Below are 15647 nucleotides of genomic sequence, written 5' to 3' on the forward strand. Positions count from 1 at the left end.
GGGGGGTAACTTCTCGCAAAAACCAGCGTTATATGATGACGGTGCCGACTACCATCAGTAAGAGAAAGTAGATTGGTAGATTGGAAAGATAGGAAAAGAAAAGTGTTTTAATGATATCAACAGTTCAAATTTGGTGTCTTCGTTGTCATATTCGTTGAAGACAGAGACGCATTTGGATACAACAGGTATGTTGTTAGCTTCTTCAATATCCCATATTCATAAATCGCCTCTCACTATCACGCAGTGGGATAATGTAGGTATATTCTTTTCACGACGCTGCACGGCTTCTCTAAAGTCGAATCGTTGTTAAAGATAACGTTAATGTAACACTTTGAAATTACAGGATTGTAGCAAGTACAAGTTAACTTATTCTCCCACACCTGACAGATTTATCTCCCGTTTTGCCGGTGCTAGATTTATCTGTCTCCGCCCTAGGGTTGAGACGGGGGGATTCCCCTATTTATAACAATGGTAGGACGTCACTGCAACAATACAATGACGTCACGTCAACAATCCATCAACGTCCCGTCAACCCTGAATTTAGCATGTAACGTTATCATTACATTGTGTATATGATACACATTGGGGAAAACAGGGTAAGAGAAAAAGAATCATTCACCCCCTTGTGGGTAAGATTGGGGAATCTCAACCCTCGGGGAAAGATTCTTAAGTTGCCAAACCCTCGGCAAAGCCTCGTGTTTGGCAACATAAGAATCTTCCCCCTCGGGTTGGGTTCCCCTATCTCACCACAAAGGGGGTGAATTATTCTATTATTCCAAACGTTAATGTTTTTATTGTTTTTATTGGAGTTAACGTCCTTGCAACAACAATGGTGAACACGAGTGCCCATGGAGACGCAACCGAGTACGCAAAGAAACATGATTATCTGTCAATGTAAATGTCTCTTAGTTTCCAATTTAGTAAAATGATAAATTATTGAATTGCAAAAAGTTGACAATTAAAAAAGGAGAAGGTTTTCCCCGCACTGTTGACATATGCATTGCCAAATTACCCGTTAATTACCTGGAAGTTGGTCCATAGCATAGTCAACCGTGAAGGAAGTGTGAAATACACACACAAAGCGTAACAGACATAAATGACTCAGTCAATTCATTGATGTATTCTAATCGGCGATCAGCACTATATAGTCGGCATCGCATCCGCTCTATTACAATGAGGCTAGTGCACCGACACACCCTGTCTCCGGCAAACATGCACGTACGTCCTTAAATGACCTTACGCAATAAAAAAAACTAAAACCAAACCTCCGTGCAATTCACAACGTACACGTACTAATGCTGTACCTGACATTGTCATGATATAAAACATGTGTTGGAGAATCAGAAAAGGAGTGAAATATACCTATCGGATATTAATTACTTACATGATATACCTTAAACGGCCGATGTTTGCAATACGTGCGCAAGGTAATTTTGGTGTGTTTTGAACAATAACACAACTGTAGCACTATTAATTCGGCATTGTATCCGCACTCTCGGAAGAAATAGAAATACACTTATATAACGCCCCCAGCACACATACATGAACACACACATATTGCACACGTGGAGGAACGTCCTTGTATGATCTAAGCTATTAATAGGACGTTAAACCCTTTTAAACCAGACAAAATTAAACATTATGGTTAGAATATTTTATAAATAGCGATTGGATACTTATTGCCCCCGTTTTCATGTACTACATGTATCATTACACATCACCCTAACTGTAAATAGGTCAAAACTGAACCAAACATCACCCAAACATCCAATACATTTAAGACACCAAGTCTAAAATATTTTTATTTGATTTCCGATTTTTACGAAACTATTCTCGCTCCATAGCTGGGAATGTGTTTGTAAAGGGAAGTAACCCGAAAATGTGCCATTGGGCCGTCGATGGATGGACATTTTTTATTCCATTACCCCCGAGGTAAAGACAAAGCAAATGTTTGAGAATGTCTTTTTATCGATCGGCTTACTTTAACTAACATTATTAAATCAATTAAAACCCAAAGTGTCCGACATAATTCAGAAAACGGAAACATTTCCGCATTTAAATTAAATACGTCCCAATCTTAACTTCTAACAAATCCTGGACTCAGTTCTACCTGCAGGATATTTTAAAATCAGATTTTTATAAACAACATAACACAATCAAGATGTCCCGTTTGTCACATACATTTGTATGCAGCCTGATGCATTTAATCAGACGTTCAGCACCACATAACTCAAGATTGGCGCACGTAATTGATTATATTACTGTATTGCCCTTGGGCTCCTTTTCGTTTATAGCAGAATTCGTTAGCATATTTTCGACAAGTGTTTTGATTATAAACAGTCCATAAATAAACCGTTAATGGTTAGAAACATTACCAGTGTGGTTGTAAGTATCGGTTATAGTATATAGTATTGGTCTTGCATTGTCTGCTAGAGTCGTAAATTGGCTTTCTTTTAGCTGTATGGTACAGTGTTAATAATGTTTTGGCATAATATACAAATGTATGTATTACCATTTTTTTTAAATGAAACCACATGTATGAGTCTGAAGTTAATCTGGTGGATATTTTGGTCCCGGGGTTTGCCGTATGCTTGTGTGCCATAATTATCTTTGATTTATAGTTGACATAGTTCATAAAAATAACACTTTACTCATTATTAATTAAAAAATCAACCAGTACTCCACTTATGAGTTGAATGGTTTTACTTACCTCCCCTCTTGTTTTAACAGTAGTGCGATCACAAGTGTTTGTGACTCATGTTCAGAAGTACAACAATGGCACTGTCTTCCAATCATAGGAAGGTACATATGTATGTGCCAAAAATAACCAAGTCGGTGACAACGTTATGTGTGTATCTTTAAATGGTAGAAAAATAACGGACACCTGTCGAATTGCAAGAGGTAATTTGCTGGTGTACATGGCAAAAGACGTTCCTTAGAGGAAAGCCACATATGAATTGATAAAAGGTCACAGACAGTATGTAATTTAATGAGGATACTTACTTTTCTTTGACATTACACGGGAAACGACATAGTGTATTAACTGGAGCACTCGAAACGAAAATATGTAGTCATGTCTAAGTTATTTATACTTTTTTTTTAAATTGACATAACCCTTGATACGGGGAGACTTGCGTGGTATTAGATAGATTTAATAAGTGGTTTAATCTATTAGGTCTATTAATTGTCCAATCAAAAAATCAGATATATTAATAATTCCTTTTTATTACTTTGATGATGAAACGATATCGGCAAACGCTTGTCACACTTAACAATTGCGAGGTGTCAAATGTTTAGACAAAACTGTGGCGCCCAAGACATCACGCCGAATGTATTCTCAAGGGGATTTCTTTTTTTGCTTTAAGACAAGAAAGACTGCTTCTTTTAGTTATGTTAACCAATAACAGGCTGCACAACACACCAAACATTAGCAAGACATTTTGCAATATCTTATCGGTCGCCAACTTTTCAGCTGAATCGAAAGTTTTGTGAAATCTTACCTCGGATTGAAAGTGTGTTATCTGGTAGTTTGATTATTTTGCTATCATGCAGTGTAATATCATGTATTCAGGTTAAATGTACCTATTAAGTGACCCTTTTTAGCTATAGGTACGATGTCTATACAGTATTACGTTCTCTGAAACTGAACAAACGTGGTAAGGTTATGAATTCTGTTCCAAGAAATTGATATAACATAGTCCTTAAAAATAATTGTTGTTATTGCCTGCTTGACGTTCAGCATTTAGAGTAATCGCAACAAGTATTCAACTAACCCGTTGTCAGAATACTGTATGAAGAAGCATGCTGCGTTTTTTGCCTTCAGCGTGGTGTTTCAGTGAGATAGGACTCTTTATAAGAGCCATCAGATCCGCGCGATCGCAAGGATGCAAATGCTTTGGTTTGTTTTTATTTTAAACTTCCTCTCAACAGCTGACGTCATTTTATGACATTTCTCTATGTGTGTTATGTATGCGTGCTTGGGTGTGTGTGCGCTGGAGGTAGGGAATATTGATGTACCACCTTGCGATAACACAGATACTGACTTTAAGAGTATACAATTTCGTTCTTCAATGTACCCTTAACAAAAGACAGTATTAAACAGATCATGTATTTGGTTGTGGGCAGGAGTCGGCTGCAAGGCACGACAAATGTCGCAGGGCTGCTCCAGAGAGCAAGACGGACAGCTCGGACAATACGGGTGGGGTCGGAGGCATCGAAAAAATTACCCCCAGGACAGCGTCCTTGCGAAGGAGGTGTATCCATTTTAATGTAAACACCGCGAACACGTGGGCGGATTCTTGTCGCAAAACGGCGCAAAAATAAAGTAAAACGCATATATTAAACAAAATTATGTGACAGTATACAAAGGATATAAAATAAAGTCGGGACAAACAAAGCCTGATGTAGTTCGGAATCCCAAGGAACGTAAGAGAGCCAAAACACGACCGTAAACACGGAAGGCTGTAGGAATCATGAAGTGGGAAGCATGGCTTCGTGGCTGATCACGTGCGTGAATACTGCCGTCTGATTGGCGGGGATTTCCATGGGTTCTCCAGGGGGGAACATTCGTTATTTTACGTATGTAAAGAGCCAAGTAGGGTTGAAATATGCATTATAATGACTGTGGTAACGTACTTTGATATAGAAACTCACTTTAAGAGTATTAAATTTCGTTTCTTAAATGTAGTCTTAACACTAGACAGTATTAATCAGATCATGTATTGTGGTTAAATTTTTAGATAAAATAATCTTAGCGCATTTCTTTTCTGTTGGGTTCGAAAGCACCCTTTGGCGAAGGGCACTCAATTTTGTATAAACGGTGGGTGTGACCCCCTACATGTACGGGTAGTGGGGCCCAATAGGGGAAATAGAGGTAAAACATTTAAAATCCACCTACTAGCGGAGGGGTTCAGTGAGTTCTTCCATATTTATTCTACAGCATCATTGGACCTATTGGACTCAAATAGTGTACAAACAGTGAGTGTGACCCCCTGGGGGTAGTGGGGTGGGGCCGAATAAGGGAAATAGAGATATACCTTTAAAATTCTTCTCCTGCCATAGGGATAAAGGGATTTCATCTCAATTTGGTCTGGAACATATTTAGGCCAAGGACACTCAATTTTGTTTAAACGGCCCTGATAGGGGGTGTGGAGCGGGGCCAAATAGGGAAAATAGAGATAAAACCTTTGAAATATCATAGGAATAACAGGTCATTATTACAATTATGTCTCCATCAAGTTGTCTAGCAGTGCCTTTAAACATTAGGGTGTATGCTACCAAGCCGCCATCTTGAAGTTTTTTCTCGCTATATCTCCAGAAATACTGGATGAATCTCTCTGAAATCTCATATGTACATACAGTTCCTACCATGATGTGCTATATGTCTACCTCATATCAAGTTCTTTTAACATATCTTTTTGGCCTCTTGTTCTGTTAAACCACAATATTCTGCTCGTATGTGTTTCAATACACACACGATTGGTAACCAAAACTACAAATGATCTGTTTTAGTGCATTTAGTATATGGTGATAGCGCTAGTTTCGCAAAATTGACATACTTTCTTGTATGTAAATTTAGAAGACACTTATCATAAAAACTCGCTTAAAACCAAAATCCGTTTCGCTTTTTATTTTATATCGTATTTTTTGTTATCAACCAATTAACTGGCAAATGAAGTAAGGTAGGCACAAGCTAGCAAATGAAATATTAGCGGGGTGTTCCAAAGTGAATATCAATTCGATTTTAATCGACTCTGCCGAAAAATTAGACTTCTCATGGACAGTGATTTCGAAAGAGACCAGACGAGTTATTCCGCTTTATAACATTCGCTGGTACACAATCCGTATATGACAATGATCTCATAAAGACCTGTTAACTACAAACAGCCACGAGTCACTGACCAGGACAACATTCTTGATCATATTATTAGGAATGCAAAATACAGGTTTCCCTTAAACCAGTAAATCTTTAGAAACTTTTTGCGAAATTGAGTACAAAACATTTTGACGAGTTATCCCGCTTAACCCATGTCAAAATTTCATTAAACACTGACTGATGAGCCAACCGTCTTTCACCAGCCTTTCGATTCAGCATAGAGGATTTTTGTTTTGCTTGGTGTTTAAAGCACTAAACAAATTGAAATAAGATTGGTTTGGTTTCATTTTGTTTAACGTACTATTAACAGCTAAGGTCACTTAAGCGTACTTGTTCGGATGTGTGCTGGGGGCAGAGTATGTTAATGATCTGATGCCGAAAAGGCACCAAGCACCGTGTTCCACTCGGGCATTTTACATATATACTGACAACGGGTAAACCGGTTGTTGTGGTAACTTGAAATGCTGAACGTAAAAGAGCGTATTTTCCAAATATTATATATTTGCCCTGAACCTACCAGATGTGGAATAACACTTCTTACATATTCAACTTCACAACGCATGTTTTTAATTGTTTTGACTGTCAAAATTAAATCTTTCACTACCACACTTTTCATACATATACTACATTAACATCTGAAGCATATGGTTGGTACATCACAAACATAAAGAAGAGCAACCTTATTGTCATGCATGTGATCAGCCATTTACAGTCAAACATTTTATGATTGAATGCGCTCATTTCAAACAAAAACGTGACAGATTCTATAATGTATCGTGTATAAAACGTGTATTTGATACCGTTTCTGTTCAATCAATATGTGATTATTTACACTCAATTGAACTTTATGATATGATCTGATAGGATTTACAACCGATTCGTTCACTGTTGATTTATTCTTACTCTTTTACGCCATTTACACCTTCTTATTTCTAGTTTGATGTATTCAGTTTTGTGATTGCCTATTTTAACGTATTGTTTGGCCCTAAATGACTCGAATTGTCGATGGACCGTAAAACAATACAAATACATGTACATATGATTGGTATTACATATACGAAAACACGTATATTTACACGGTTATCAAGCCTTATTAAAAGTGCGAATTGTTTTTGTCGGAATACGTTATATTGGGTTATGACCCGACACGTCGACTTAGATAATTCTGCAATTTTATTTTCCCGCCTGACAAAAACATAAAAACATCCCGTAGTGTTATATGTTGGATAAGTAAATGCATTATTAATCAAAATAAAATTCGGTCAGACCTGAAATAAGGTTATGGTCCTTACATTTGAAATAAAATATAAAATAATTTCAGTACATATACAGCATTGATATACGTGCTACGTATGTCGACGTATTGAAAAAAGATGTATCAACATAATTTTGCCGAGAAACGAATAGATATTAAACTTCCTTTAATTTTGAAATAATATCAAATCACCGTATTGAATTTGAATTAGAAATGAAAAAAACAACGTTTAGCATGATTATTTCATTTTTTCCCAGGACGAACTTCAGAAGGTTTTTTTTCTCCATGTTATTCGGCCTTCAACAAATCCTTGTATTCAAAGTGATCGTCCAACTAATATTTTCGCAAGTTCTGAATTTACGCAGTTGATAATCACATTTGTGCTGTAGATGATGAGGACCTGCTTCTTTACATAAATACTGTATTATTTCGCAGTGAGATACACCATGTGACGAAAAATTGTGTAATATATGTATACATTTGATGTCCGAAAATGACTTCCATATACAAATTATACATAATAAGAGCGTAGCGAAGCTATTTAATGGTAACAAATGCGTGCGTAAACATAGTTGCTTTCCCTTACTACACCTTGCCTTTTTTTTTCGTCCTGAAGTAGACGTCCAGTTGGGAAACAGGAAGTGTATCCTTGAAGCAAAGACAACTGTGTATCAACTCATACATGAACATCTTCATATAGTGAAAACAATCTTCGTGTTTTATTACTTGTTTATTGAGATAAAAACTAATGTACATTCTGAATCAAAGGGTCTATCACATAAAAGCTGATACTAAATGTAACAGGCATGAAAATTCGTTCGGAGATTATCATACTATGACGTCACAAACACGCAACAATCCATCGGCCTTCATCGGTTATTTCCGGAATGATGAAAAATAACCGGTAAATTCTGATGTCCGTTGCGTCTTTGTCGGCGCTTTAAGATTTGTTTGTATTTCAGTTTTTGTCACTGGCACAAAAAGCAAAAATGGGGATATTTTCCGGGGATCCTTTTTGTCATCAACCAGGTTCTGTTAATATTTCTACCAGGAGATATCAAAAAGAGCCGGCATTAACCCAATAAGTCAACGTGTACATTTATGTTTTCATCATCTAAAAATTTCATCAGTTTTTGATTTCCATTTGTTGAGAATATGAACGAAAAATTTAACATTTTTGAAAGTCTGGTTATAGACTTTACATAATTAATTTATGCACCACCACTCGTAAAAGAAACAATGGTTTATGCATGTTTGACGAAATTAACAATAATTTTCCAGACAACCAACCCGAGTTCAACGCCCTTTTTCAACAAGGTATTACTTTTTCACAACGCGTGCCGATTTATAACTAGTAACAGACAGAAACTGTTAAATTCTATTTGGCATCGTTATAAAATTTGATATTCAATACGGTGTTTCAGGATGGAACAGTAATTGAGACTACATATCGATATAACGACGATCTCGGTTACATTAAAGTATTACAGCAATTACCAAACAGTTTTTTCCCAAACTTACCTCAATCAGTCTTTTAGTGCCCTGATGGAAGCACGCAGAGGATTTAATTCTTAATGTGGGAGGAAGCTGGAGTATCCGGAGAAAACCCGCGTGGTCGGGCAGGTGACCAGGACTGCGCTACCCGACCTATCTTATACGTTACGCACAAGAATTAATATCTACTTTAGCTTTGACTGCAAGAAAAAAAATATACTGTGAATACATTTTTTTACCAATCATCAATGATACAAAAATCTGCATACGGTTAACCGGGGCAAGTTCGGCCACCCCTGATATTTTTGTTTTTGAGCTAATATTTACATCTTTAAGGATCTTAGCAGTTTAGTTGACTGGGCATTGAACGAAAAAATGTCGAGGAAAACTTTAATATAACATTACTTAACAGGAGAAAATTACTTTTGAGAGGGTAGAAAGAAAATCATGATCTCGCTTCTAGTTATGCGAACTTTTTGAAACGGAATCGTGTAACACACTGACAGCTTCAAATGATGATACATAAAAGCCAAGCCAATCACTCACTACCATATTACTTTACGATAAGAATTTATTGAAATATCAATTTGGGCCTGAACAGGTTCAGGCCAATAATACCGTGACAAGGTCTGCCTTGTAGTTAACACATAAAACGTCGTAAAATTGGCGCTAAAAATCTAATGTTGCATGCTTTATGACGTCATAATTAAGCTGGTTCAAATGATGGTCGAACTTACCCGAATGCCTGTCCGAACTAACCCCATGGCGGGGCTCGTTCGGCCATCCGATCTTCCGACAGAAAAAATAAATAATGTTCAAAAACGGACGTGCTGCTATACTTCCTAGAACGGACTTTAATAAAAAAAAAAAAAAAAAAAAAAGGCCAAACTTGCCCGGTCTCCCCTATTGTTATGTCGTTAATCTCATTAGAGCTTGTGTTTTATTGTTATTCATCAACTTTTTGACTTTAGATACAGTTTATCTTATCACATTCTGAAAGCAGTATTCTGAATCAGTAAATATCAGAGATCAACAAAAGCTATGCTCTTTTAAGGCTTTGCCCGACATTTACTCATCAAATTCGTCGCAGCTGCCATTTTTAAAAAGTCTTTATCATGAACATGCTTATTCCTTTTATTATCCTACTCAGATCAAACGCCCAGACGAACTGACGTCTTTAGCTTGCTCATCAAAATTTGCGGCGACAAGTTTTGAAAAGTGACTTATCCACAAAACGCCTGAAAGCACAATCATATTGCAGGGTCCGAACTTTTTTCATACACCCACCCCCCACCCCACCCCCGTTCTTTCTCGCACTTCGTTGTCTCATTCTAACATGTTATCGTATATCTTGCTATAGTCTGTACAGGTTCACTCTTTGTACTTTTCCTGTTTCTAGAATCTCAACCGAAAAAAATAGTTCTCTTCTTAAGGGTGTTATTGTCTAGCAATATGACTCTATTTTTACAATATCCGACTGATGACTTTCAATCGTTAGGGTCATTAATCCGATAATGAATGAAGTCGACACCAAAGGTTCCGGAATGGCGTATCCTGCACCAAATGTTGCACGGTCAAATCTCCTGTCAAATCCAGAAAAGTATATTAGTCATTTACGACTTAAGACACAGATTATAATAGATGATTAATATAATCATCTCGTGCATTGAGGTTATGACAGGGAAATCTCCAATCCGACGGATGATATCCCACTCTGATTAAAATCATCTGTTACATCTGAATGTGCCGCGGTCAGGGTCACGTTCAAGTGTCCTTTAGATAAACCAATCAGAGGCGCGTTGGCAAAAGTTTGCCAGCGAATCGGAATATCATGGTTGATAGATAAATAGCGAGGTGTATCGAACATATTAGTTTTCCAAAACAAATATGGCGGCGGGAACTGACGTTCTACGACGCCAAGAAAAATGTACCCATTGGGTAACAATTGCGTAGGCAACACCGCCATACAGTCTTTCTTCTCTACTAAAGCTTCGAATGTCATTTTCTGTCCGGGTTTCAGACGATCAATCTCAAATAACTTCAGAACTTTCGCATCATTCTCATCACGACTGGGCAACTGCAATTGACAACAGGAAGCAAACTGATATATTTATTTTGGACTTTGAAAAAGCATTTGACACTGTACCACATGAGCTTTTAAATAGTAAACTTCACAAATATGGTGTGCCGAAAAATATCTTGAATTGGATTAACGCCTTCCTATCTAAAAGATCTCAGTGCGTTGTAGTGAACGGAATTAAACCTGAAACATCAACAGTACTATCAGGAGTACCTCAAGGAACAGTTCTTTGTCCCATCCTATTTCTAGTCAATATCAACGATATAGCAGATAATGTAACATCTGAAATTAGGCTGTTCGCAGACGACTGTGTATGCTACAGAGAAATAAAAAACGAAGATGACTGTGCAGAACTACAGAAAGATATTGACACTCTTGGTAACTGGGCTAATAATTGGGGTATGAGATTTCAACCAATTAAATGCAACATGATGACATTGAGCCGCAAGAAGAAGACAACATCATTCGAATATACATTAAAAGATACCAAACTCCAATTCTTAACATCTATCAAATACCTAGGAGTCAACATTACCAATGACCTACACTGGGGAAAACACATAGATGAGATATGCAACAAATCTTACAGGACATTAGGATTATTGAAAAGAAATCTTCAATCATGTCCACTTGAAGTTAAACTCCAGGCATATAAAGGACTCATACGACCTGTCCTCGAATATGCGAGCACTGCCTGGGACCCACACCAAATATATCTTCAAGATCAGCTGGAAAATGTACAAAAAAGAGCGGCAAGGTTCATAACATCAAACTACAACTACGACCCAGGTAGTATGACAGCAATTTTAGACCAGCTGCAACTACCATCCCTAAAAGATCGCCGAACTCAAAACAGACTTATCCTCTTCTGCAAAGGCATACACGGTCAAGCCAACTTACCATCTGATCAATTGAAAGAACCATCTAGGACGACCAAGAACATGCATAGCCAACATTACCTGAGATTGCAAACAAAGTCAGACACTTTAAAATTCAGCTTCATACCAAACACAATTAAAGATTGGAACCTACTACCACCGGATATTTTCACCAAAATCAAAACAGCTAAAGAACCAGCTAAAACTTTCAGTGATATCGTAAGGGGGGTCCCACTTAAGTAAAGTACTTGACACACGCGCGGTTTAATAATATCCTTGGATGTGTCACCGTATACCTATCAAGATCAAGATCAAGAAGATCAATGTCCGCCATATTTGTTACAACTCCGAGCGCCCTTTGGAAAGAGGGTCTCTGATTGGTCAAAATTTAATGACTATTTATAAATATAAAGGTCACCTGAGCGTGACCCTGACCGCGGCACACTCAGATGTTTAGGCGTAGTCCGAAGTTAACGAAGCCATGTAACATATGATTTTAATCAGATTGATGATATCCTTGATTGTCTTGATAGGATCACCCCTCGGATATCAGTGATAACATCGGGGTAACCCTAGCCACTGTCACACTCTAATGAATGTAAATTTATATAATGTTAGCCCGAGATTGATGTTTTTTAGTTGTCACCCAGGACACTACAGGTAAAATGTTGCAGCTGTTGGTGATAATTCAGGCGGCTTTGGATCAATGAATACCCAATTTATCGATGTATGTCATAATTTCATCAATTTTACACCCCTTTCCCCTCCCCAATTTCTGCACATTTAGATATGTTAAGGTGCTGTAATCAACATATACTGTATATATCACATATGTAAACAAGCTCTCCTGACCAAATTTCCCCAAATAATGATACATTTATCTTAGCAACAGGAGAGGAAAATTAAAAATGCACGGCCAGACCAGGATTAAAACCCTCGACTTTCTAACGGCTACCTGGTCACCGGTGAACAACACAGCCCAGTTCTGCAACGATAATATTCCTACCTTCCTTACTGAAGTTTATGACCCCAAACACTCACATCACTTGACCTCTACCACTTTGTTTGGGTCTATTTGGTGAGGCTCAACATGTATCAGGAGAGAGAAATGCACTACCAGGCTGGGATTCGAATCCAGAACACTCTGAACTGTAGATGAATGCTCTACTAATAGCACCAACTGAGCTACCCGGTGGCCGGCAAATGACTCAGTCCAGTTCCATTAGTCTACATTAGTATGGTTAAAGTAATACATACAAGACTACTCACGTGGTTAATTAATTTCAAAAATATGTACACTGGTAAAAATATGACTTCAGTTAATAAGTACAATGTATATTCCCACCTTATATGAAAATCGATTCAGTTTAAATTTTATGACAAGACAAAAAATGTCATTAAACTACCAGAGTCTGTTATAAACTTGATGGATCAGGCTTTTTGCATCCCCCCACCAGGTTTATGTAGCTGTAAGCGAAAGGTTCATCGATGCTTGTTTATTAAAGGGACATCACGTGAAGAGGTATTTTTGTTTTTAATTAAAGTATGTGTTGTATGCACTTCACTTATGTTACCTTGCTATCCCCATATTCATAGTCCGTTCCAAATGTCCAGTTTGACGACTTAAATTGTTCGGGAAAGCCCTGTTATAAACAGCGCTGATAACGCAATCTGACCGAGATACAAAATTTGCAAAGGGGCCACAAGAGAGGGGCCGCCGGGTAACTTCCTACCGCACTATGCAACCAATGAATAAGATTCGAAGTCCGTGTTGCAACTTACTGACCCTCTTTAGCAGTAATTATTCATCACCAAACGTTAATTGCCCACATGCCAATATCCAAATGAAGAAATATTTGTTGGCATCTCCGCATCATATATAGACGCAAGGAAATATATATTACCGGAATGAGGCGAGTACAAATGGGTACGGAGCTAAACACGTTCCCTTAACCATGGCACAAAGCTTTCTGTAAAAAGGAATATTCATGAAACGAATACACGTTTTCAAATGTTTTCATCAAGTGTATGTATGAATTGGCAAAAAAGAAAGAGAAATGTTTAAGAGCTTTTTCATTTTAACTCAATGCCTTTGACCAAATTTTTCGCATTATTCATTTACGTATACTCGCTTTCCTTAATTCATTGTCTTCAAACGTTAACACTTAGTAAGACATTTAGTCATCACACACAATAAACACTTAGTAAGTCATTTAGTCATCACACACAATAAACACTAAGTAAGACATTTAGTCATCACACACAATAAACATTTCTGGCAAAGCCACTACGTGTACATGTAGAATATGTGTCAGATATGGAACGTGTTCAGATACTTGATTATCATGTTTTCAATTCTTTTCAGAGATGTAAGAACACTTGTAAATAAACCCTTTTTATGTTGAGATAACTTTTCTTTATGACATTTTTTATTCTCTTGTAATGGGACATTTGCTTTTTTATCTCAACTGTAGGCATGGGCCAAGGATTTATTTTATTTTATTAAGAACACAGGACATGCGATAATGTTTAGTAACAAATTCATTACCGGTCGTATCCCGGTAATATATATATTGTCTCGTTCCTTAACTCTGGAATTGGCATGACAAGAAGTTTGTCCATGGATAATTGCTTGAATTTATTCCATTTATCAGAAACAGAAGCGATAGTCCTCGGCCTCACGCGCCATTTTTACAAATGACTTTTTCCCGTTTTCAATGCGTATTCCGGTTTTATTTGAAATCGAAAGTTAATTAATTATTGACATAGATTGTTGCATGATCATACATTCTAAGTCAACATCATATGAAAACATGAACTGTTGAACCAATTAAGATTTAAAAGTAATTTTTTTAGCGATCCGATTTAGGTTCCCCTCCTCAGTTATTCATCCTGAACCTTTAAATCTTGCATGCGAATTAATTATTTTTTTTTTACTATTATTTGTATCTTTTATAAATAATACTTTACATTTGATCCTCTTAATTGGAATAACTTAATGAGGTTATGGTATTGTAACTTGTGTTTCAGCAGTTAAATGAAATATTCACAATTTCTTTTTTTTTGACTATACGAACTTTATTAAATTCAACTTACAACCAATTCAACATGAAATGTTTTATTGCATTTCCCGATATTTTCCACCAAATCAGTAATATATCGTCGGCCAAGAGTCAAGACCTCGTATCTCGGTTTTTGGCCAAAATGATTTTTTTGCACCAACATACTCTTCCCGCCTTGCTTCATAATGTGTATAAAACACTTATCTCTAGTCCAATCAGAACATGTTGAGAAACCACATGACATTTTCCTCGTATTTCATAGGATGATAATTTATAAAGCTAAAACCTCGTATCTTAAGTTACGAGGTTTTGTCTTTACACATAGCCATGAGGATGATAATTTATAAAGCTAAAACCTCGTATCTTAAGTTACAAGGTTTTGTCTTTACAAATATCCATGTGTTTGAAAAACTGGGACGGTGCACAGAAGAAGAATCCACTAATGTAAGTGAAACACTTAATATTTAGTGTACAATTAATATCTTTAGAATGTATTACAAGCAACTGTAAGGTACTTCGGTTTACAAATTGTTATTATTGTGTAAATAGCCCCAATTTGGCCCACAGTGAAATCAACCAAAATACCCCCTTCCCGCCTTGTTGTCATTTTAGGGTTTGTAAATCATCTTTCAGATTGTATGTCTATAGATTACGCCTTGAATGGTACTTTACATTATTGCATAATGAGTTGAAACCAGATTATGTTTCGGATAAAACCCTTATTTTGATGTTAAATCAAGATACGTGGTTTTGCACTTAAATATTTTTCCACTTTCCTCGGAGATACGAGGCTTTGACATTGTACAATTTTTTTTAAGCATTCTGTGGGCAACATTGAATTAATTTCTTATCAATTATGATCGATATTCAAAGTTTATTGAATTCTATAAAGTCTTGGCTGTTAACTGTGATGTGATTTTAGTATTTCTGTTTCTAGTGTTGTTAAAAATACTAATATTAATTCATCTTGACAGTTTAAACAAAACACTGCTTTATTACAATG

The 15647-nt window shown here is 36.8% G+C and overlaps 1 long non-coding RNA gene across 1 annotated transcript in view; it reads right to left on the minus strand.

Annotated features, from left to right (window-relative positions):
* Positions 1–11429, minus strand: part of LOC110459213 — a 17882-nt gene extending 6453 nt beyond the window's left edge. The window contains exons 1-2 of the long non-coding RNA XR_002463875.1: positions 11292–11429; positions 8880–8885 (exon numbers count right to left, since the gene is read on the minus strand). This is a non-coding gene — a long non-coding RNA (uncharacterized LOC110459213). The remainder of the gene's footprint in view (positions 1–8879; positions 8886–11291) is intronic.
* Between the last annotated feature and the right edge of the window lie 4218 nt (positions 11430–15647).

The sequence above is a fragment of the Mizuhopecten yessoensis genome, unplaced genomic scaffold (genome assembly GCF_002113885.1).
Source record: "Mizuhopecten yessoensis strain PY_sf001 unplaced genomic scaffold, ASM211388v2 scaffold9987, whole genome shotgun sequence".
Taxonomy (NCBI): domain Eukaryota; kingdom Metazoa; phylum Mollusca; class Bivalvia; order Pectinida; family Pectinidae; genus Mizuhopecten; species Mizuhopecten yessoensis.